The following is a 26,190-nucleotide window of genomic DNA, read 5'->3' as shown; positions in this document are numbered from 1 at the left end:
ATGCCTCGCTGCTGATGGATCTCTGTGTGCTTCCCAGTGAAGCTGGATGCCATTTGCTAAGAACTGCTGAAGCTACAACAACAAAGACAATAGCAAACCTTGCTTCCAGTGACAGGGACCACTTCTAGCCATCATGAATTGTTATTCCCATAGATTTTTGCTGTGGTTGTTCCTTAGTGTTAAGTCCAACAAATGGCCCTTTGTGATACTGATATGAATCAATGGAGACACATGTAAGTGGGAGATGACAATAATTGGAGAACCTTGATGACTAAGGAGCTGCTAGCTCAGGGACTCCCAAATAACAACCCAGCCATCTGGCCAGCCATTCAGCTGCCTGCTGTGAAGGCTCTGCATTTAAAAATTGTGTTATCAACTTCACAATAAAGAAGCAGCCATTTGAGCATCAGCTTGCAAAGCAGACAAGACTGAGGTGTCCATTATTTAAATATAACCCTTTCAGCCTGATATGAGTAGGAGGGAAAAAAAAGAACTCTCACTTATCACTCAACTACCCAGGCAGGAAGAAATGAACAGAGAGATAGAGTTGGGAGAGTTAGTCCTAGTGCTTCATACTGCCGGAGGAAAACCAAATTGGTTTTGCTGTGTCCTTTCCATCTGTTCAACATTTTCTCTGGAAGGAGGAGAAGATACTGTAGAAAATATTGTTTCACACAAAAAATGGGCAAGATGAAAGGCAGTAACAGAAAAACATCCTTAAAAAAAATATTTGTTGAGAGTGCTTGCATAGGTGACAAAACAGATATACATTGGAACTGAAAAATTGCATATAAATAGATAGATAAGAGTCTAACTTGGTATGAAGAATCACTGTAGATGGCTTTGTGCAAAAAAAGGATGCCAAAATGGATGTTTTCATTCCAGGTAAGCTAGTACAGCAATTAAGACAGCTTTTAAAAATCTTGATAACTTGGAACAGTTGACATGGAATTGCCAGAGAAAATAAACTCCTCCCAGAATTGTTTTTAAAAGCTGAACTTTATTTACTATATCAAATTATTCACTGGACATCTGGCAAAGGTGCTATAAGCAAGCAGCACCCTTCTGTTGCTGTGAATGCATAATCTGCTCAATGAGGATGATTCAAGCTCCCTTCTTCTAGGGAGCTACCTTTACAAATAATTCAGATCTTGCTTGGGCAGAGACTATCACTGTGGTCAGATTGAAGCAGCCCACCAAAGCCATTTTTCCTGTTATTCTGGAAGCCAGGTTATGGTCTTCACTCCTTACAGAAACTGATCATTAGCTGTCAGCAGTGTATTTGTAATGAAATTATTACTAGTGAACAAGTATTGCAAAACTTGGCAAGTTTCACAGAACTGTGAGATAACATGCTGTGGGGAAAAGCTGGGAGGTAGGAGATCAGCCCATGTGATTTCAGTGATTCAGAATGTATCATTACACACATAAACATACATGTGTGTATGCACACGCCTACCATCAGATGCCATTTGTAACAGCAAAACAAAATACTAGCCATAGATGTGTTCTTCTTACTTTTAAGAGTCTTTTTCCAAATCTCAGAACTTGTTTGTATTTTTTATGATGAAAACATTTATGCATTTACTGTGCATGTATTACATTCAAGTACTGCCCTACAGCTGGTTTAGGGCAGTGTTACTCCTCTTTTACTTCTGTTTACAATTTTACTCCTGTTGAAATTAACAGCAAAGTCTCATTGTCCTCTGTGGTACAGGAGTGGTCTTATAGCTTTTTAGTGGTATCTAACTGTAGTGCACAGCCTTTTCCTGTTCAATAGATACTAAAATGCAAGTCAGTAGCTAAACATAATGACAAGCTTTAGACCCTTAGGTGTGCCTAAATGTAAAGCCAACAGGAAACGCTCTTTGCTTTAAGCGTACTTATTTTGTAGTTGTAAATTTCCCTCTCTCCTTTTCTGGGCCTACAGAGAGCCTGGGTTTTCTCTTTTCTGCATAATCACAGGGATGTGGAGTTGTTTCCCCAGAAAATTTTTGTCCTCTCTCTGTCCCTTGGTCTTTGCTCTTCTCCTTTCTTTCCCCCTACCCTTTCCCTTCCTCTCCCTCCTCTTATGCATCTGTTGACTAGAAAACAGTTACTGGAGGCTGGTCTTGACTACCTTCATGAAAATTCAGGGCGCCATTTTGAGTGCTATGTTGGCCAATGCTGTGATAAGAAAGAAAGAAAGAAAAAAAAAATCTAGGCATCTTCCCATTTCTCCAGATGAGCTCTCCATTGTTCTGTTTCTTTGAAAACCTGCTTTCTCATCCAGAGAACAGGCAAGAGCCAGAGTGGGTGAGTAGATCCTGGGAGGGGCAGATGCTTCGCAGGCATCATTTCTTCTTTTCTTCACCAAGGTATCACCTGTTCCTCAAAGCACTTTCTTTTTTCTTCTGCTTGCTTGGAAACATGGTCCAGACAAGAATCAGACTGTCTGGCTTTGTCAGCTCCAGGCTGGATTACTGAGTTACATGTCACATCCGAAGCTGAATGTGAATATAGTATGCAAGCTCTGGCCTGCATGAGAGCTGGCTGTGCACTTTCTCTAGGGTTTCTCACAATCCTGTGCTCAAGTCTCTCCCTAACTGGTTCCTAGAGAAAATTCAATACCCCTTTATTTTCAGAAGAACAAAAGGTCTTGGCTACATGGGAGACCCCAGTTTGCCTAGGAGCTACCTTTCTCTTTGACCATGCAGATGTCAAAGCCCAGGATGTGATGTGGGAGGTCTAGCAGTCCAGCATTCCTTGCTACAGGGACCCAACTACGGAGCACCCTCCAGGGGAGATCAAGTGAATCATGTGGCTGGCTGGTTTATGAAGTACTGAAAAATCTTTCTCTTTGAGGAATGTCTTTGATGCTGCCAGATCAAAGAGAGCTTTTATTCCCATGACTCCTTCAGTCTCAAACACAATTTTGATTTTATAATTACGAAAGTTGTAGATACCACAAAGATTACTGCTGTTGTGATTTTATGCTGTTGGGGTTCTGCTGGTGATGGGCAGCAAGCATAAGGCTCATCTCAATGTTGAACATTGATACCAAGTTTCCTTATGTCTTCTTCTTCTGCCTAATTTTGGTCTCATGTGAACATAGGCATTGAAGAGGCTAGGAAAGCAGATAGGGAATTGATTTGCTTAAGGAAGGGAAACCCTTTTACTCTTAGGCTTCAAAGCTTAAAAGAAAAACACAGAGAATAAAAGGGAGTCTTCAGAGTCTATCTTCTGGCCTGAGGCAACAGCACAACCCTATAACAGGCTTTTTTTTTTTTTTCTCTCAGGCATCCTGGTAACATAAATTACTTCTGTTCTGTCAGAAGATCACATTAGGGATGCATCATGTAAGATCCAACAGTCTCAAGGCATGACTCTGGCAACAGAAACCTCATAGAGTTATTAATTCAACTTGTGTCACACTGGACAGAGCTAGACATAGAATGTGCCATGGCAGATTACAGCCACGAAGAGCTTTGGCAAAAATACTACTTGACAAGTGAGCTCTTTGTCTCAAGAATCCCTCCAAACTACCCACCAAAGAGGAACAGGTTTGCTTTTTCATAGGGCTGCCGGGAGGATTCCTACTTCTCTCCACTGCTGAGTGGTTTTAAGTCTTGTTAGTCAGTAGTAGTTATTAAGGGCAAGGGCACCCAACCGAACAAAATCAAATTATCATGGTTTACCAGCTATTTTTCCAGGTATAATGGAGCAGTGTATGACTGTAGACCTGCTTAAATGTCAATGCAACTGCACCTCTGGTTGGAGAAGCACACGTAGAAACTGCTTTAGAACTGAAGTGTGTCCTTGGTGGGCCTGTCATGTCATGCTTAAAATGTGGAACACCTGCTTCTCTTCCTGCCAGGCCATGCTTAAAATTTGGGATGCTGATTCTCTTCCAGTCCTCATTTTTCCTTTAGAGTTCTATATGTCCTTGGAAAAAGGAGGAGTACATGGAGGTTTGCGGTAGGGTGGGTAGACTGAAATGGGACACCTTCATGGAATACTGTACGTTAAATAACAGACTGAGAGAGGGGATGATGAGTCTCTCAAGGAAGCATAAACACAATGTACTCATTAGAAGACTCATTATAAATAAAGTACAGGGAAGGTGCTCTGAGAGCAAGCTTCTTCATTGGTATTTATTAGGACAAAGAGCTCCTTTAATAGGGCAACTGAAAAGCACTCTGATGCAATCATTAATAGGCCTTACCACTTTTACTGACTTCTCGGGAACTGTTTTTTCCCTTCTCGCTGCCTTTGCATTAAAGGGACAAGCTCTTTATTCCATGTTTGTTCTGAAAGTAAGAACCAGACCAAGACTGGGAGGAGGGAGAGCAAAACCCCAAGAACTCTTACGTATCAGCCCGAAGCAAAGCTTCCCTGATGGAGTGAGACCCAGCAGGCAGCTGAAAGAACTGGGTCGCCTCTTCCACCTGGATTTCTTCTTTTTTGTGACCTCCAACTGGATGCCTCATCCCACAAGGGGAAAAACGTAGCAATAAAAAGGAGAGTAGGAGAGCAAGAGCAGAACTCGCTGACTGAAGTTCTCCGAGTGTTTTATTGCACATACCAAGCTGAGGCAGTCTTCTAAACCCTGTGCTTCTGGTTTTCAAACCACAAGAACAGTTGTAATTTGGTACTTGAAAATGGCAGCCATTTTGTTTGTAGGGTTAGCTTATCCCTCTTGAAGCTGTAAGAACTACAGGCTTGCTGGAACACAGCTGTGGTGAAAGGGGGAAGTTTGCTTTTTGCGTGTTCTAGGTTTTTTTTTTTTTTGTCTCCCTAGTAGAATTTTATGGTATGAAAAAGGTTCTTCTGAGATTCTTCTTCTGAGATTCTTCTTCTGCTTGTGCTTCAATTTACCAGACTGTGCTTGATAAGCGTGTATGGAAGGTGGAGCACAGCAGACAATTTGCAATTTTTGCATTATGCGATCTTGAGCCAATACACGTGATGAGCACTTGGAAAGAGAAATATTCAAAACAATTTTAAAGAGAATAAGTGAACTTTGTTATTTTTCTTTAAAAAACATACATGTGTAACTTTGAATAGACTGGCTTTCCCATCTGCCTGGGCACGTGCACGTAGCTGGCCTTCTGTTTTTCAAAAGGAAATAAAACAGGTGAAATTCTTTGCTGGGAGCCTGTGCCTGCAATTGCAAATGCTGCATCCCCTAGAGGATTGTATAGTCACCGCAATAAGGTGCAGTGGAGAACCGAGCTTGGTGTAATCTATCCTGTCTCTCAGAAGGATGTATAGCATGGTGCTGAACCCAAGCTGATTCGGCTACCTTGCTCCTCTGCCAGAGGAACTCATCTGAGGCTGCCCCAAAATGCGGAGAGAGAGGACACACCAATGCTCTGAGAAGTCTGTGTCAGTTAGTGCTGACTGACAAGCACTGCATAGAGTGTGAACTTGTATGCACCATAGCACGTGGTCCTTGTCCCCACTGCTTTTCTCCCAAGGCAAACACATCGGTTACTAATGAAACCCTTAAGAAGACATTTTCCCTGCAGTTCCACGCTCTTGGGCTCTGTCTTTCTATTTCCTTTTTGTTTGCTTTCTCCTTCCCTTCTCCAGTTCTGTTTGTATGGTTCAACACTGCATGGCAGTGATTCCTTTGGGCCCAGATGTGAGACCATGCTGGGTCAGATTAATGGTCTGTCCTGCCCAGCACCCTGTTCCTGAAAGGCATCAAAAGTGGATGCATTGAAGAGTTTAAGAACAGTGCACAAATGTGAATAGAAGTGGATCTTTGCCTTTTCAAGTACGACTACCGTTTACTTTGGTGTTCATTTGGTCTTTACAGAAGGCCACTTAGAATGAAGAAAGTCAGCTAGTTGAATTCTCTAGCCCATTATTTCTAATTCTTATTGCTGTCACACAAACTAAGTATCTCCTTCTAGGTTGTCTGTGTTATATATTTACTTAGGCAAAATATTGACCATTCAGCTCCCCAAATGGGCTTTCCTCAGCTGTCCATAGAGGAGGTTAATGGGAGAACTGTCAAAATCAGTATTGAGCTGAGAGTATTGTCTTTGTGAGAAAACTGCCACCATTTGTTCAAAGGTTTTTCTTTTAACTTCATGAACTTAAGCTTAACTGCATAGCACTGCTCAGATAGGCTTAGTTCATTTGAATCATGCTTATATCAGTTTAGATTAGACAGATGAAAATCAACGAGCTGTCCATTGCCATCCATACTCACCAATGTTAAACTGAATTGAGAGTGACCACACAGTGGTTTACAATAGTTTAATCACTTTTTAAAACAATGACTTACACTGAACTGCTGTGACCATCTTGTAAAGAAAGCGCTTTGCTCTACTCCCAGTCATGTCGCCTATGGGCATTGGCTGAAACAACGGGACCAACAATGAGAATTTCTTTGCGTTCTCCCTCTGAATGCGTCTCCGCTGACATCTTTCTGTTTTATAGTGTCGAGGCCCCAGGGAGGATTCTAGGGAAGGGCATGCTTAGGTGATACAACACTGTGCCATGTAGCAGGATCTACGCTAGCTCTGAGCGAGGTAGCTCAGGGACTGGGGGAAGTGTTATGCTCTCCTGCAGTGATATGTCCAGCCTAAGTATATAAGGCCATATCTGACTGAAAAGGTGCAGCTAGGTGGGACTCTGAGCTGCCTGTCAGCTGAGAAGGACAGGACATGGGGAAGAGTGGGTAAGAATTTAACCCCACTCATGTCAACCTCCCATTTTCTGCTGCTGACAGCTAGGCTCAGGGAAGGAAGCATAGGATGTTTGCCATCATTCTCTGTAGCACAGGCTAAACTCAGAGCCTCCTAGAATAAGTGGAAAATCCCCACAGTCTTCAAGTTCAGAGCTTCCTCCTGAACTGCAGAGAGGCTTCTGGAAGAGGTCTCTTCCTCTTTTGAATGATTTAGAGGGAGGTTGAATGTTGTGGAAGGAAGTGGAAGGAATAGTGGAAGGAAGTGTTTGCTTTTTTCACAACCCTTCTTTGATTTTCAATTTGCAGAGCAGACCTAAGAAAGAAAGTGAGGAGAGGTTTGCCTGTGAAACAATTGCATCCAGGTCCCCCAAATTTTCAGCCTTAGATGAACCAGGGTCACAGGTCAAAGTCTTGACCTGTATCTAAAGTCTCAATTGCCTATGATGTTCTTACAAACAGCTACCTCCCCTCCTCCCGCAACAAACCAAGGGGAAAGAAAAGCAACCTTACTTACAAGCAGGCCTGTGCTGAGTAGTATCTAACTTCCTTGAAAATGAATCTGGACACCTTCCCAAGTAACATATCTGTCTCTCTAATTCCTATCTCAAGGATGAAGTTGATCAGCGAAGAACTGTAGAGGACTGGTGAGTTATTCTCAGTGTTTATCAGGGTAGCACCTGGAGGTGATCTGATCTTCCCGCCTCCTCAAAAAATAAATCTGTCTTCCCTTGGCTAGCTCACAAATCTGCACTCAAACCCTTCTGTGCCAAACATGTGCAGGTGTACAGTATGTGTGTTACTACTGAGCCATCTGCAGCCTCCCCTGCATGGCAGTTGTTTTACTTCGGAGTTCCTTTCCCGACCAAATGGAAGTCCGTAGAACAGTTTCAATAGTACAAATTAAGAAGCTAATGCTTTCTCACAGTGAGATCAGCTTTGCCTGAGCTCACGTTGCAGGAACAGGAGATTTCTCCCATATTGCTTCTTTTAGTAAAGGAAATGCATGACAGGCAAAGGAAGTGATATTGTACGGCCCACCCGAGACCTTTATCCCCCAGACAGTGCATTCACTGCACTGACAGTCCCCCCACAGGGAAGCAAGTCCTGGAATTAACTTTCATCCTGGGAGTTTTTGGTCACCTGATCAAGGCGTCATGGTCTGCGCACACTGAGCATGTGCTTGCCTCCAGACCTGGCCTCCTCCACAGAAACACACCTGAGCTCAAAGTCACACTGAGCATCCACTGTCAGATACATGAGGCATACCACCTTCCCAGTCCATTCCCAAAAAGCACTGGCTTCTCCCCAAACCAAGTTGTTCCCACCTCTAGCTCCCTCGGATCATAGCAAACTCAGCATTGCTGTGAGCAAACAATACAGCTCCTGTATTGTAAGTGAAGGAAGGCAGCAGCGTGTCCATGAAATGGGGAACATCACCATTTTCAGTTCTTGTTCCAGCTGATGTAACAGAAAACAGCAATGTGCCCTCCTGCTTTCTGTAAACCTCAAGGAGCTGTCAGCCAGCACGCTGAGCAGGTGAAATTGATGGCTGACTAGATGAACAGAAGCACACTTTGGGGACCTACCCATAGTCTGTTATTCACTAATGTTGTCCCTCCCTTGACTTCCATGGGCTTCCTGTGGAGCCAGCTGTTCCCCACACATAGGTTTGTGGCTATGTTGCAGGTGACACTGTAGGCACAGTTGTGAGTGGTTAACCAGAAACAGAGAATTTGTCCTAATGCCAGCAGGAAGTACTATAGATGACGTGCAGCCTGGAGACTTTCTGAAGTATCAAAGGACTTGTGCCTCATGCTGCTTTAGATCCCAAAACTATGCTCAGGTGACTGCAAGGGGCCTACAAATAACATGTTCTTTTTAAAAGAATATCACTGACAAGCTTTCAGCCCTGTTGGGCAGATCCTCTTCACATCATGTAACATTTTCAGAGATTTCAAGAAAGGCAAGTAGAAACTTTCCCCTATGCATATATCCTTCTATATTTCTTGAGTTCCACCAACTTAAGCCAGCCTATTGCCTCTCTGCAGAAGCACACTGTGCCTGTTTCATGCCTGCCCAGGCCCACAAGGACGGGGGAATTTGTGACTAGATGAATGAATTAGTGTCTACCTGCTTCAAAATAAGCATTAGCTGAAAAAGTTCCTTTCTGTTCCTCATGATTTCAAGAGCTTATTTTACTTGCATGTTTTCCATGCCCCTGTATGGTTCCATATTTTAGCAAGAGGGGCAAAAGGATGGGTTAGACCATATCATCTGATGAAAACAAAGAAGTTTAGGACCTGGCACTCTGCATACCAATGTGAGAAATGTGTCAGCCCAGACTTTTCTGGACTGAAGTCACAGTTTTTAAAAGTGAGTCGCACAGCAAAGGTGTGCTTTCCTGAAGAGTCCAAAACTGACAAAAAGAATTACTGAGGTCTTCCTTTATTTGTGTCATTTGTAGAGCACAATATTTAATGTAAGAAGTCAAGCTGTCTCAATAAGCTTGAGTAGCATTAAACAACATACTGCACTGTTAGAAAATACTGCCTCTATTTGCTGAAATAACAGATACACCCTCAGCCAGTGCCTCAGATGAGTAGAGGAATTAGGCCTTTGCTTCTCCATTGTCTACAAAGTACTGAATGTCTGCATCTCTAATAAAGTCACTGAGGTCTCTGATTCTAAGAAGTCATTCAAGCTCTCTTCAGTTCCAGTTTGTATTCCTTTTTCCTTTTCCCTTTTTCTCTTTTCTTTTTCACAGAATCACAGAATCACAGAATGGTTGAGGTTGGAAGGGACCTCTGGAGATCATCTAGTCCAACCTCCCTGCTCAAGCAGGGTCCTCTAGAGCATATTGCACAGGATCACATCCAGATGGGTTTTGAATATCTCCAGGGAAGGAGACTCCACAACCTCTCTGGGCAACCTGTTCCAATGCTCTGTCACCCTCACAGTGAAGAAGTTTTTCCTCGTGTTCAGATGGAGCTGCCTGTGTTTTCAGTTTCTGCCCGTTGCCTCTTGTCCTGTTGTTGCTGGGCACCACGGAGAAGAGACTGGCCCCATCCTCTTGACATCCCCCCTTCAGATACTTGTACACGTTGATCAGGTCGCCTCTCAGTCTGCTCTTCTCCAGGCTGAACAGGCCCAGCTCTCGCAGCCTTTCTTCATAGGAGAGATGCTCCAGTCCCCTCATCATCTTAGGAGCCCTCCACTGGACTCTCTCCAGTAGTGCCATGTCTCTCTTGTACTGGGGAGCCCAAAACTGGACACAGTACTCCAGGGGCGGCCTCACCAGGGCTGAGGAGAGGGGCAGGATCACCTCCCTCGTCCTGCTGGCAGCACTCTGCCTAATGCACCCCAGGATCCCATTGGCCTTCTTGGCCACAAGGGCACACTGCTGGCTCATGCTTAACTTGTTGTCCACCAGGACTCCCAGGTCCTTCTCGGCAGAGCTGCTTTCCAGCAGGTCAACCCCCACCCTGTACTGGTGCATGGGGTTCTTCCTCCCGAGGTGCAGGACCTTGCACTTGCCTTTGTTGTTTTTCTTGCTCTTCTTTTTTCCTGAGCTGCCTTTTTGCATTTTAGTGCCAAAACAGAACAAGCAAAAGGAGAAAAATATCCCCAAATTGACATCAGATTATTACAGAAAGTTTTTGTAAACACATTTTGTAAGTTTTGGGATGTGCTCTTTACTAAAAAAAATGTCCTAAGCCCTCTGGAACAAACATGATCTGGAAACCAGCAGTTCAAAGTTATTTAGAGAAATAATTAGCAATCTTGGACACTCTTATAAAATTTTGTTTAGACAAAATCCTTTTGCTCAAAACTTTCTAGGGACTTACTGGGTCTGCAACTAAGATGAAGCCTGACCTTGGATAGATATTCTGTTTGGTGTTCCTCTTTACAGGCAAGCAATCATTAACCCAGAGAAAACATCAATATTTTGCAAAATATAATCTCCCCCCACCATCACTTTATGACTACGTGATTTACAAAGCCTTAAACTTAGTCAAAATGACCACATACATTGTTTATGGCTTTATTACTTACCTGTTTTCCAGTAACAATCAAGTATTATTTCTACAGTACTTATCACCTGTCCTTGGATCTTCCTCAAAAGGGAGCAACCCTCTCTCAGGCGGAGATGCAATAATCAACATTTGGCAGGGGTATGCTCCTTACTGACCTGCTCCCTTTGTTCATGGTCAAGGATTTTATTTTAGCAAAGGCATTATATTCCTTCGAGTGAACTTGCACACTCTGCTGTCTTACTGACCTCAATCTGGCAGTTTCCATGTGAATGATATCAGTGTCATTCTTACCTAGAGAAACTGTTTCTAAAAGTGAGCAGTGGCATCAGTTTCCAAAGAGACTAAACACAATGGTTGGTCTTATATGTAATGCATTTCCCAAACTCACAGTTGTCAAAGTGCCTATCTTCCAGTGTCTTACTGGGGTTCTGTCTTCAGGTTTTTTAATGAACTTCAGTCAAATATTGCATATGAAATCCCCTATAGAAAGGAGTCTTTCCTTTCAGCCTCTCTGGGTTTCGTGGAAGCTGGTTGCAGTTGCATGCACAGAAGAAATCAGCCAGGTCCAACAACTGTAGACGTAGCCCAGATGTTTCCTCTTTTTTGTGTCCTAAGGGTGGAAGAGAGCCATTCTTGTTTTCAGGGCTCAGTTTCTGTATTCTGCAGAAGGCAGGAACTGAGAGATTAGCAACGTTTGGAAAGCCAAAGCATTATTTTAATGGAAGAGGTGATCAAATTAGGCAAAGAAACCTAACTATGATAGATGTCATCTCATCTGATCGGTTTACAATTTACTACCACAGAAAGAACCCAGAGGAAGGTAAATACTGACAAGAGAGCATTCTTTTTCAAGCTAACTGCTTTTCAGATGAATGTCAGCTCCTTACCTTATAATGAGACATATGTATAAATCTTTTATGTGAGAGGTTAATAGGAGCTGGCAGTCTCTAAATCGTGTGGTCCGTTCAGTGCTACAATGAAAGAACCACAGGCAGCACTTTGACAGAGATGTGTCTAGTGCCAGGAGTCAAAACTGGTATCCTCCACAGTGATTAAATAGCACATTTGATATATGCTAGAGCAGGATGATTGACAGAGAGCTATGTGGAGGTGGCAAGATCTTATACATAGTAACTACTTTGACTCTCTGGAACTGAGATATCCTAATAGCTACATATATCTTTTAAGAAGTCATAGAAACCTACAGCCAACCACTGTAATGAATTCAGGGGGTAGTTTAATGGAAATCTCAAGAAGGAATGTAATTAGATGAAGTCAATTAGGCTGCTTGGGGATTTCTAGCTGCTGTTGTTGCTATCTGGGAACCCTAATAGGACGATTAGGATTAACTGAAATCAGCCTGATTGATTAGGGCATATAAACCTGCATATGCCAAATTCCAGGGGGACAGTGTGCTGGAGCTTGAATCCATCTGGAGCTATGAGTCAGGAGAAAGAATTTACTCTGTTGGCCTTAGAGTAAGTGACAGATCGAGACTAGACATAGACAATATAAGCAAAGCCAAGCGGTGACACAAAAAGGCTGCTAGGGAAAGGACTGATTTTTATCTGTCATGGCACTATGTGTGAAGGCTATACAGTCTATCCAGAGGGAGTGAGAATAATACTAAGAAGATATTTTCCTTAAATAGAGAATACAATAAGCAGAGAATAGAATATGTCTACATCTTCTTTGTCCTGCTTTTTAGGTTCAAGTCTTTATATAGCATTTCTGTAAGATTTCCCAGGACTTTGGGATTTTGTTATTACTGCACTTCTGTTAGCTGCAGAACCAAATCTGCAAATGTCCATGAAAAAAATGTCAGCGAGTAAATCCCGATGTTTTTGTGTCATGAGGTCAAGCGCACAAACACTTATTTGCATATATTTAAAATCCAATCTATGCTTTGCATGGGTACCTCCCCGCAACCTAGTTAGAGGAGAGTTGAGTTGTCTTGGCTCTGTTTTATGGAGAAAGATCCTTAAGGCTACTAAAGAACTTGTGAATAAAGACTAGGGGAAGAAGGGGGAAACAGACCAGCCCTCTATTCAAAGAAGCTGCTCTAAAGCAAGGTAAAGCAGAAAACAGAAGCCTGAGGGATCTGATCCCAGTCATTACCCACTCATGCGAGGGAGAGGATATGTCAAGGGTAGGGAATGTCTTGGGGGACCTGCAATATGGTTACTCACTTTCAGCTAAGTGGAGAACAACAGCTTTAGCTGTACAGTTTAATAACAGGCTAGGCCACTTTGTGCACCGGCAGGGCTGATAATGCACAGTAGTCTGCCTTTCATTGTTAGGAGAGAAACCCTGCAGTTCCCATTTGACAGCCAGGAGTAAAATTATTTTGCCACTAACATTTCTCTTCAGCCTGAGACAGTGGGGTTCTGCATTGCACTCATCCTGCCTGCAGCCCATTGCACCTGCAGCTCCCTCCTTACAGCACAGGAAGGTTCCCATCGGCTTGGAAGCGAGGGATTTTGCTTTTCTCCAGCAGCTCCTGTGCTATTCAGAACTATTTGGGTGGCATACCCGCCTGCGTACCATGGCTGCCAGCTGTGGAGTGCTGTGCAGTATCCTGGAGTGCCTCCAATGGTATTTTGAACAATTAGTAACCAGCCCCACATGATCATATCCTAATGAATTACTGAACTGTTTTCTTCTTGTTCAATACCGGTCTAAATCCTGAAAGAAAGTGGACACCTGTAGATTGTATTGGCCAAGACCCATCAGTGAGAATTTGCCTAAGTTAGGACCTTAGGATTTGCCTCTACTCTTCCCAAATATGTCCTACATTGACATTGTTAATTTCTCTTGCCGTTTTAGAAAGCCTGCTTCATGCAAACATCTCACAGCAATTCGTAACTCCAAATGCCACAATTACATAAATGGCACTTTTCTTAGTTACCTGTTGACCCGTGAAAGCATTTTGCTTCCATTAACTGGGCTTTATTAAGAAATGATGGGGAGCAGAGGATTCTTCCCAGTACTGCCCCCTTGCCCATATTATCAGCAATCCATTCCACGTATTAACAAAGCCGTATACATCTTCCAAGAGAAAAGCCTTTATCAAAAATAGAATATTCAGGGAAAAATGTCTGATTTTTATCCAATCCTTTGGCATCTCTTGTACTATTTTGCAATATCTTTCTCAATATATTTATTTGGATGGTTATAAAAATGCTATTGTGACCAGCTGTGAAATCATTTTACTCAAAGCATTTGCTTTCATTGAAGTATATTCAATAGTATTTTCAATAACATGATTTACATAAAATTCAGTAAAAATTATGAAAAGAAATCTCCTTTGAATTTTGCTCCGTATAAATTATTTTGCTATTTCCTCTACAAGTCAAGGATCTTTTTCTTCCGTTTCATAAATGTATCATATCTATGGGTTTGACTTTGTGGTAGGTATAATTGTATAGGTAATTCTTTCAGCAAAACTGATCACCTCTGACAGCAGATACTAGTATGTTTTGTCTTCTATAATAAATAAGTTGCAATTGACTGGGGTTCTAACAGAGATGTTCTTTGGGCTGGTATTTTTGTGCTATAATCCTTTTTTTCATCTATTTTGTGTTAAATTGTTTTATTGCACCTGGCTTGCAGGAAGATTTCATCTGAATCAGAAATGGTTCAGACTGTTTTTTTTCCCGCTCAGTTTTAAAGGATAAAATCATGGTATTTCATGTAGCTATTTAATGTTATTTTTCTCTGCAATGAATCCCTAGTATCCAGACAATCCTGGATAAGCAACAGATATTGTAGCCAGCACTTGCTTCTGTCGCTAGACCGTTTCACAGTTTAGCTTGTTTGCTGTAAGTTTTTACAGGATTTGATAGAAAGTCTGTGAGACTTGGGAAAAAAATAAAGAATTGTTTTTAACACGGTGGCATTTGACCAAATGGGAGGGAGGCGGAGGGGGAATGTGAAAGTCAAAAGTGTAATAGAGGCTGGAAATTCTTGAGCAGATGTAGCAGGTGTAAACATGTTTCCTTATTTTGGTTCCTGGATTTAACATCCTCCTACAAGACTTCCATGTACTCGGAAAAAAGGTTGTCTGTACAGATGGTAAACTGCTAAAATGCCCAGAAGGTTCAAACTCATCTGTGCTTGTGGAGACAGAGAGAATTTCCCCTCAACTGGCTCACAGGTGTTTGGAACATGCTGAATTAGACTCAGGTTCTGCACTTCAGTTTCGTTTGAGCAGATGCCTTAGGTTATACGTTGGAAACACGCAGCCTCTTTTTCTCATGATGTCCAAGCAGTTAAGAACATTAGGAGAGCTCCCTGGAGCAAGGAGGTGGGGAGAGACTTTTTGGCATGTGGTCCACACAGTCATTACAAATTGAGGCTCTGGGCTGTTGCTGTCCCTCGGCTGCTGCTCTCTCTTCCTGACACATTGTGCTGCCTCGGGTCACTGCCTCACTGCTTGCCTGCCCATTGTAGTTTTGATCATACATTCCCTTTTGGCACAAAACAATTATTTTCTGCATTCTGCTAGGTCCTCTTCCTGTTTGTCCCTATTAGTCCACGGCCAGCACAGGAGCGAAAAGAAGCAGGTGTCTTAAACGCTTGGCTGACACGGTGGAGAGGGTACGCACAGGGGGGACAACCCTGACTGTGCAAGTACTGCTAACAGCATGCTCTGCCCAGCCTCATTCAGCATAAACAAACAGCAAAAAAGCACAGAGCCTGCCTTGGAAAGGGTTACTCATTATTAATAATAAATATACCTGTCAAGCCTTGCTTTTAAGGAGGTACAATGATACCACCACCAGGTGGATGAAAGATGGGGACTGCCTTGACAGGTTAGGTCTCAACACTGCAGCACAAGTCCACCCGCAGCATTAAGTCCACCCCACCTTCCTCCACTGCAACGTCTAGCTGAGGCCACCTCATGTCAGTGTCAGATGTCGCCTACTCTGATGGGCTGACTAGCACTCATGACTCCATGTACTAGGCCAGATCCTAAGCTAGTGTAAATCAGTTATGTCAGCTGAACAGCTGGCCTTATGCATGCTGATAGCCTTTGCCAGCATCACTCCAAATACGCTGCAGGGTCAAAAAGAGCCTGCCAGCACCTCCTGGAGGAGCAGCTGGCTCAATCCAAATCTAGGCGAGATCTAAGCAGTGCTGATGAATAGAGGAGAATTAGTTAAGCTGCTCACTAGTTCCTCCCCACAACTACCCTCCAGTTTTGCCAGGATCTTAAATAGCTATCAAATCCATCTGCTGGACTCATACACTAGAAGGGGGATGAATAGCAAGGCGGCAAAGTTAGTGGGTGACTCCAAGTTATTTATAGCAGTAGAAACATGACACATGATAGAAACGCTATCTCATGATACTGAGTAATTGGGTGATAAAACGAAGGAGAAAATTCAGTGTAGATACATGTATTGTAATGCCAATGGGAAAAGCAGACTTCTCATACACAGCTATGGGCTCTGAACTAGCTATTACAACTCAGAGAAGAGATCTTGAAGTTCAGTGAAATCTAGACATATTCATGAAAATGTCAAATCAATCCTCAGTAGTGTTCAAAAAAATGCAAATCAAATTTTTGCAATTTATATGGAAGGAACAAAACTGAAAACACTGTTATGCCATCACATAAATCTATGATGTGCCTGCATCCTGAATACTGTATTGTTCAAGTCCCCTAGCTCAAAAATGGTATTCTCAAACTAGAAAAAGGTACAGGCTATGGCATGGCTTCTGTATGAGAATTTCTAAACAGATTAGGAGTGTCTGTCTGGAAAATGAAAAAGTCTGGGGGATATGAAAGAAGTCTGTAAAATCATGAATGACAGAGAAGGCAAATGGGGAATGATTGTAATTGACTCTCATAACACGAGAACTAGGAGTATCAGACGAAATTATTAGGTGGCCTGTTCAAAACAAACAAAATAAGAGCTCTTCTTTACACAATGCTTTGTTGAAGCATGCCACTAATTGTCACAGGATGTTACAATGTCAAAAATTGATATGGGTTCAAAAAGCAATTACACAAATTCATGGAAGCAAAAATCCATCAAGGGCTATTAAATTTAAAGATACCACATCTGGCTCAGGGAAGTCCCTGAGCCACAGCTTGCTGGAGTTGGGGACAGCATGCCAGGGAACTATCACTGTGAGCTTACCCCACTCTTCTGCTGTTCCCTAGGCATCAGCTGTTGTTTATGTTTGAGACAGGCTATTGGGTTGGATGGACTTGTCTCAACCAGTATGGCTGTTCTTATGTTTGGATGCCAGGAAATTAATTTTTCCACATCCAGTCTGTCGGAAATGATGCCCTTTCTTTCATACAAGGACTCGGGTACAATGATTCGCGAATTTGTTCTCTCTCGATTATTGTAATCACCTGTAACGGGATTCGAAGTCTGAGGCAACACAGGCATTGTTCTGTGCAGAATGCATTAGTACATCTCTGAAGCATGAGAAAAAACAGAGAATATATGTTTCACTGGCTTTTAAGCCCCTACACATGCTAATCAAGGCCTAGTGCTCAACCTGTAAAGCCTAAGTAGGCTAGGGTTCACTGACATCCAGAAATCCACCTCTCCTACGTCTCTGAGACTTTGTGATACCATAACGAACTGCGAAGGCTTATGAGAGCCTGAACAAAAACCATTACAAGCAGGAAGCAGTCTTCTAAAAGGCCGGGGTACTGTGCATCTGCCCCACCAAAAAAACGCACCAGCTGACACTAGTGAGCTAATACTGGGTTAGCTAATGAAGACCGAGCCACGAGCAGAAAGTAGCAGTTTGTGTTTTAACGCAGGAGGCAAGGAGTTTGCCTTGAACTGCTGACTGAAGCTGAGGCTGAAGGTGGTACGTCCTTGCTACCGTTTGACTCTGAGTTCGTCAGCCCATACCAGACAACAGAGCTATTCTTATTTATTTATTTACAACGTAGGTATATTCTAAGATTTTTTTCCCCTACATCTTATTTTAAGCTTTTTATCACCCTCCAATGTGTCTAACTGGGACCCTTTTTGTACGTTCAGCAGCAGAGCAGCTTTCCGTCACTCTAAAAGCACAAATGACCCTAGTCATTTCTCCCTAGTACTGCAATTGCCTGAGGTGAGGCTCGAGAGCAGTGACACGTTGCCAGTACTTGACTAAGTCACCACAGTAAACAGAATGCCATTTTCGGTCCATTATTTTTAAAAAGTAGCATGACAACAGAGTCCTGATCTCGGAGTTTACAGACTTGCAAAGCTCACATATATATCTAAATTTGCTTGCAGGAAGATTACATTGTTCTGCTTTTCAGAGAAAATGACATTTGAGCTAACGGGTCCTATGAGCTGATAATTATAGTTTGTGGTAACTAGTTATTCCACAGCCTTGCGCCTTTTAAAGAGGGATGATCATGCAGTTATTACTGGTCAGGAGTTTCAGGTTTTTTTTTTTTTTAAGTGTTATTGATGCCAACTCAGGGACTGATAATCCTGCCTTGAGTAAGTAACTGTGAGTGAGTTAAGTGACTGTGAGGCTTGCTTTCCCCTGACAGCATTGCCAATGCATCTCAGTCTCACCCCGACCTCCCGCTGCAATTGCACTTTTCTTGTGGACGCATAAACCACCAGCCGTGCCCAGCCTGCAGCCTGGTGTCCACAGTCAACGCCATTTTTTTCAACCGCGCTAGCGGGACAGAACACGTGCAAGTAGAGGAGGGAAGGGAGGTCTTGAAGACACCGGGAAAAACTGTTATTTTTATTTTTTGGGGGGGAGCCGGGGGTGTTAGCGGGGAGTAAATCAGCCTCGGGGGGCTGCGCAGCGTAGCGGCACACAAGGGCTGCCAGGCCGCCGCGCCGCGCCTCCCCCCGCCGCGCCGCCCGCGCCGCTGGTCTCCCGGCAACGGCCGCCGCCCGCGCCCCGCCGCCCCTAGGGGGAGCCCGGCGGCCGTTGGCCGCTCAACCGCCGCCGAGCGCCATTAGCGCGGGGCCGGGGAGCGGCGGGCTTTTAAAAGCGGCTCGCTTACAACAGCGGGCCGCGCAACGCCCTCCCCCCTCTCCTCGCTGAGGCGAGAGGGCTGAGGAAAATGCGTCGCCTTATCTTCGTGGTCCCAAGCACCGCTCTTTGCCAAAGGTTTCGAGTACACAGAGGAAGAGTTTTCACTCGTGCTTTATGCAGTGATGTAGTAGTGTTTGAGATGTTTATTGTTCGGTGGATTTGAGCACCACTAGGGAATCTACCGAACTGCTTTTTTTTTTTTTTCCTTCCCCCTAGAAAGCGGTTAGGAGCTCAAACACTTCATGTGTTTGGTGACTTCTTGCCATTATAGGGTAGATGGGAATAAATGTTGTAGGGATGGTAAATTGTTAAGTATTAGGAAGTGAAATACACAGTAAGAGTACCCCTGGTGTCAGAGTTGAGTATTGGGTGAGTTTTAGATTTGTTCAGGTAGCAGGGAAAGGGCCCATTTTATGCTGAGGTGGGAGTGATCTGCTCAAGGTCACAGAGGGAATCCTGGCAGAGCCTAGCTTGAAGCTCAGCATTGCCTGACCTTTATTGTCTTTTTCTAAGGGCTCTGAGGCTGGGCTACATTGTCATACAGGTATTATTTAAATAATATGGAGTTTGTCATGGTTAGGGGCTGGGTGAGAAAAGGAGGGCGCACGCTGAGCAGGAAGGGCACCTGCAGCTCTGAGGCTAGTCACAATGACCCCAGGACAGAAATAACAAGTGATTTAAAAGGTAGACTTTGTTTTATTCTAAGCTGAGTACACATCAGTGGTTGGCTCTGGGGAGCACAGCATGAGCTAGGTTTATAAAAAATAGTAATCTGTCAGTTTTCATTTTTCCCAGAAGTTAGGTAGGGACTGACAGCTTTTAGAGCCAAACCTTGGCTCCACATTCACGAGCATGGAGTTATTTGGGAATTGGGGGGAAGACAGGGCAGCCACATGTAAGGGGGGGGCTGTTTCGCCCTGGCACAACTATTTCACTCCTGCATGACTCCATCGACTGCTCAGAGTCAGTGTTGGGAAGGGGATTTTTGCCCATGGCTAAGTGACAGGCATCCTAAGGAGTCTCACAGGGCAAAGCACACATACAGAGCAGCTCTGGACGGGCGTTACCAAAATGGAGCTGTCATTGGCAAACAGAGGCAAAGAAATGCCTTCTCCAGCTACTTAACTTTCCTTCAAGAAGCTTTAGTATTTGGATGTATTAACATTGCGGTGAATCCATGCAATGTTTGTCTTGACAGACACTGCATGGTCTAGCTGCACTGATTCAGTCCATTCCTGCATCTCGCTGTGGCTCCCTTGATTTGGCAGTGCTGCCTCTGTTATGAAGAAGTGCATCTTGCTGGTTCAACAGCTGCCTGCAGGGAGGTGGTCCGGCCATGGCAGGGAGCACATGCCGTGTGCCTTCCAGGCAGCTGCTCTTCCTGCAAGGAAGTTCCTGCCATTAAACGTGGGGGCTTCACAAGCACATGCCACTACAGATGCAAGAGCAAAAGAGTGAGTTAGCTTAGACCGCCACTGATGGTATCTTGATTCAGCAGGCTAAATTATGTAACCTGGACAGCAATATTCAGCTGCGGAGCAGTATCTTCTACTTGAAAGATCATGTTTTCTTAAAGGTGCTAACTTGATTAAGTGAGCATGCCCTTACCTTAACCTGGGAAAAGTGATCCCTCCTGCAGTACTACATCCTTTCTGGCATACCTCTTCTTCGCATCTGTCACACAGCTACAGGCACAATGGCAATAGAAAGATAAGAATGTTTCTTACTTTTGGAGAATCATGCCGATGACAATCGTGTTAGTGTTCTTTCCTAACAAACTCCAGTCATCAGCAGACAAGTTACAATCAAGGTTTCTTTTCTACCCCCAGGCCCTACCGCTGATTTGAGTAGTGTATCATTAAAATGATTGGATAACAGATACATGCACAATGCTGAAATTAAACTTGACCTGTCTAATCATATAAATAGCAACTGTTTTTTTTTTTCATCTGTCAACCACAGATCTTGTCTAAAATGTGTTGGTGTTAAGGAGAAGGTTATACTTGGTGAGAGGAGGAAATATTAGTAGAAAAGGTATGCAGAATATGAAGATACACAAGCAAGTTAATTATCTTGTGCCTGAATATATTGGCATAAGCATTACAAGAAGTTACTGGGAAAGGTATTTGTTATTACATAAAATTCCGAGCAGTGGGACCTGAGTGATAATAATTTCTACCCTCTGTCTTTAACTTCACTACTTCCTAATCCCATCAAAAGACTATGGAGCTAACAAAATATTTGGAAAAATAAGCTTGCCAAAAATATCTGAGAGCTGTCACATTCACAGAAGGTGAAAAGAACATGGACCCTCAATGGATCCTACTACATAACTAGGGTGCCTCATTTCTTAGGGGAGGACTCACAAGGAGGTTACCACAGGGTGCTGACTGGACCTATAGCACGTAGCCTGCTCCTTGGTAACTGCCCAGCTGCTCTGGCTCTCTTCAGTACATGAGAGGTAGGGTAAAGTAGTTTACTCCCTCCTTCACTCATCCTAAGGGCTAGTTGCATGTAAACTAGCAGTTACCGTAGAATATGTGATCCTAGTTTACTTCCTTTTAGTTTGTTTGCCCGCCCATACCTTTGGATGTCACAGTGCTTTCCTGATGGTATGCTTGTGTAGGAAAATACCCAGGCAAATACATTCCAGTGTATTTGGAGCCACACCATATAAACAGTCATGACCACATGGCACCTGGAAAGCTGAAGATGAGTGCTTCATACAGGGCTTCTGCAACTGTTTTGGCATAGCTTTGCAAAAGGTTAACTAGCCAGGCCTCCCGTTGTCAGTATTTGTCAACAGTCACAACAGCAGCTGAGAGAGAATCCCTCTCTATACTTGGAATGAGATATAGCTAACCCAGCTCACACACCACTCTTGAGTGGTGAGTATTGTACAAGGTCAAACAATCCTCTACAGATAGTTAAGAAAGAAAAGCCATGTGAAAATATAATAGTTTGATAAAGTGTCAGAACAAATAACATAACCTCTACCCCACATAACGGTGTAATAAAAATCTGAGCATGAAAAAACAGGCTTCTAAAGCTGGTCAAACTGTTCTGCTATAAATTGTGATATATAAACTGATCCATCTTAGTGCTTCACAAGGGAGCTCATTAGAGATCCATAAGAAAATTGTGCTACATGTTTTGGTGTTAAAAACTTTGCTCAGAGGTTTTGGTGTGAGAAAGAGAGAAAAAAAAAACAAATGGGATTTCATATCACCATATTTTTCAGGTAATTCTTTCAATGTAAGTCATGAAAAAAAAGGGAGAGGTAGGATGAAACAGAGAAGACTGCCAAGTCTATCCTGATTTCATGTTGTACATCAACTAAATTTCCATGAGTTTGCGTAAGTGCATAAGTAATAATGTATGATTTGGGCTGATATGTTATTCTAGAAGAAAATGTTAACAATAGAAATTATTATTTCCAGGCAGCACAACCCCCCCCAAAGAGAAAATATGGTCAGATGAGGTCAGCAATGTGCTACTGAAAGTCTTTATTATCTGTATCATTGGGGAAAGTTCAGAATTTATTGTTCACTGGAAATAGTTCAATATAAAGAAAATATCTTTTTTGAAATTTTCTGAAAAAGAAAAAATATAAAATCTTGAAAGTATGATTCAGAGATGAAAAGGGAAATTTTGGAATTCCAGTGCTCTTTTTAAAAATATTAAGGGTAATTTCTATTTAAGGCTTTCTTGTAATGACAGATAAAGATAATGATATCCATTTAGGATAACTATCTTCTAGTTCACAGTGTCTCTCATTTATGTTGTAGTGCTCAGACTGTCAATATTATTTCATTACAACGCAAATAGGAGACATATGAGTATTAAAATTGTTTCAGTACTAGATAGCAGGAGTCCTTAGTGATATGACAGTAAAATTAAGCCATTTTTCAACTGTCATATTATCACATAGGTAGTGATAGTGCATCTGCCATGAACTATAGCTATGAACATATGAAGAAACAGTGTGAAAGGATTTGTGTAAAATTTAGCCGCAAACATAACATTTTAAATTAGCCTTTAAAATAACATTCACATTTCAAAAATGTGTCTGACAGTTGCATTTAGAAATAGATTTAGCCATAGGAAATTTTGTGGAAAATTGAATTTTTTCCCAGAGCTTAAGCATCAGCAATCTTTGATAAAAAAAGAAATCCTACTAGTTCTTGTTATATGTGGGTTTTAAATGAAATGGGTGATTTGCCTGACTTTTGAGGCTGCCCTCTCAAACAGCTCTCAGGTGAAATATAGCTAAAAGGCTGCTGTAGCTGATTGTTGATTTGCAGACTATGTGGGATGATTTGGTTGTCTTAGTAGAGGGTCTTGCAGGTTTGCGTATGGAAGAACGCTGAGGAAAAGATGTGGCTAGCACAGATTTTAAGCTGTTCCTGGGGATCAGATAAGCCTTAGTGAGCCCTGGGGAAGAATCAGTAGGTTGCCATGCCTCTGTTCGTCCAGGTCCAAGCACTGTTTTGGTGAACCAAAAATCAGACGCTACCTTTGCCCATCACTTTTGTTTGAAATCTAGGCCCAGAGCGTTATGAAGACTACATTCAAACGGTGCACTGGACCATTGTTATTAGACTGCTCTCAGTCACTTGTTGTTTTTGGCTATTTCACACTGAAAATATTTTTAAGTTTAAAATTATGATTTTCATAAAGAAAGTGTGTCTTATCTTTAAATAATGATTTTCCACTTTTTTTTTAAATTTGTGCAGTCCCTAATATTTTCTAAAGCAAATACAGATCCTCATATGGCCAATTTCACCTACAGGCTAACAGTAGGCTTGCTTGTGTTGATTACCTTTCACCCTTATAAGTAAGCCAGAGAGCAGGAATCTGTAAACCAGACGTAGGAAACACTCTAATGAAACATTACTGGAGACAGAGGATACCCAGGGGTTCCCATCTTAGACCAAGCAAAATTACATTGCTGGCAAGCTATATTCACCAAAGAATTATTTCTTCTTCCATGAACTATTTAGAGTACATACTGTCTTTTCATTATAGATATGTGCAGACCCAAACCAAATAGAGCTTCAGTCACTAGGGCCTTCAAGTAATACTATGATGCAAATGTTAAACAGTAATAATAAGGTTCTAAGTACAGCCAGTTTCCCGTTTGCTAGATGCAGGTATTCAGACTTTCTATTTGTGACAGTACATTACAACATAGAAGAAATAATGAGTTGATGTTTGTTAGGTATGTAGTGAAAGAGGATAACACACTGAAGTGGATGAATACCAAGTGTGACCAATAAAAACTAAGCTACTATGTTAGTATTTTGAATATATTCAGCGCTATCGAGACCAGAAATCATATAAAGCAAAAGGTGGCCATTGCAGAACTAAACCTGCTGTGGACAGAGGAGTTGCAATTTTATAGGCAAAACTGAATACAGTTGCAGGAAAAATATATACCAGACATAGCAGTCTTGACAACCTCATTCAAAGAGCTACTCAAGATGGAAGCTCTGTGGAACGGTGAATAAAAAGCCTTCTGAAACCATAAAAGCAGTACTTGGAATCTGGGATGAAAAAGCTGTAAGTTACTGTGACATGTCACAACCTGTCAATTTATTAGTATTAATATTTATTAGCATTATGCTGCTAAATCAGGTTTAGGAGCAAAATGCCAAAACCTTCAGAAGTGGCCTAGTAGAACTATGCTGAGCAGCAGAGAGTAGGTAAGCCAGAGGAGTAGGGTTTCTAGAACTTTCTCTAATGATTGTTGGGAGAAGGGTGCAGATGATAAAGCAGGTCTCAAGCCACTGATGTCAGTTTTTCAAAACAGCAATTGATTTTAGGCATATGGGACTAGAAAAACTTTTTGCAGTGCAGTGACTCTGAGGAAACATTAGTGAGGAATTAGTGAGCTAAGCAGAAGAAAGGGGAGCTGATTCTTCTCTACCTTGCCTAATGTTACTGTTACAATATCAGAATTTTCCTTTCACAGGTGTGCGTTAATATTTTACTTCCAAGGATACGCATGAGTATATCTCAGGGCCACAGACAGGCTGTGCAGTCTAATCTAATGTAAGGGGTCACAACCACAGATTCAGCTGGCTTTTAGCCTGCGGGTTAAGCAAGATGTAGCTTTGGCTGAGTGTTGCTAGTACTGCGGTTATCAGCAACAAGTTTTTTTACCACTTCTGAATTACCACGTCAGCAAGAGCAAACTTGAGAATAGATCACTGACAGAAAATTTAGGACTAGATTGCTCCTAACAAAGTTGAGGGTTGAATTGCTTATGTGGGATGATGGAATTACTAAGGGGAGTTTGTCGTGAAAGAGGATACTTAGTTGCAGCATACATTAATTGGACAGCATATGGTAGGCCTGACATAAAGGGAGGAGGGTGTAGGGTGAAGGAAAGGTATAAACCACCTATCTGGCCTCTTTAAATGGGGTAAAGCTCTTTAAGTAAACCTAACAGCTCTTGTTTGCTGATGGTGCAAAGGAGATCCTGCCCTGATACATGAATTCTGTCAATCAAGTGTTATCAGTTAGCTTCGAATTGGGGGAACCTGACTGCCAAGATATATGACAGCCTTAAGCTAGCTGCCATAAACAGAGCAGAACATTTATGGAGGAAGAATGTAGGCAGGAGGCAGGCAGGCGGGAGGGAGCATGGTGCAAGCTGTGCCGCGGCAGTGCTGCGGCCTGGAACTGCTTTGTGGGAGGCGCTGCACAAGCCCACGGTGACAGAGCTCATCACAGCAAGTGCAGGAAAAGGGCTCCACACAAGCGCGTGTGCGTGCGCGTGTGCACACACACACACACACACACGCACGCACGCACGCACGCACACACACACACGCACTGCATAAGCAAGGACAGATGAGACAGTATCAGTGTCCCACATGGGCAGTGATCACAGCTAGAGTGAGGGGCTGGGGTTATGAATTACCCAAAATACTGTGTGTGTCCTCCTCAGATGATGTGTATATTTGGCTAAGCAGGCCAGCAAGTACTTCAGGGCAAGAGGCTCTCTCTGCCTGCCACTATGCCACTTTGCTGAAGCATGTGAGCCCGTGCTGGAACCCATATGTTTACCCTCTCAGGCAGGTGCCCTAAGCTCTTTGCTAAAGAGCTATTCTCATGCTCTCTGACTCAGTGAATATTCAAGCATTGCATGCAAAGTGGAACAGATCCACGAGGAGAGACTGAGGCAAAATGGCCTCAGAAGCAGTCACCTTATATTTAGGGCTGACTCCTAAGGCTGTAGTGGAATGATACAGTAAATCCAGTTCTGAACCTCCTGCTATGCAATCAAGTACACCCCAGCTAGATTTGCATTCCAGGTGCTGACACTGGGTTCACACAGGTTCCAAAAATGTTCATGGGTTATCTTCACCACCCAGCCTTATGCTGACTGAGACTATCTATTGTCTCGCAGCCAGCAAAAAGGCCAGTGCAAGGATAAAG

This window comes from Struthio camelus, chromosome 2 (assembly GCF_040807025.1).
Source record: "Struthio camelus isolate bStrCam1 chromosome 2, bStrCam1.hap1, whole genome shotgun sequence".
Classification (NCBI taxonomy): domain Eukaryota; kingdom Metazoa; phylum Chordata; class Aves; order Struthioniformes; family Struthionidae; genus Struthio; species Struthio camelus.
This window is presented reverse-complemented; position numbering follows the sequence as displayed.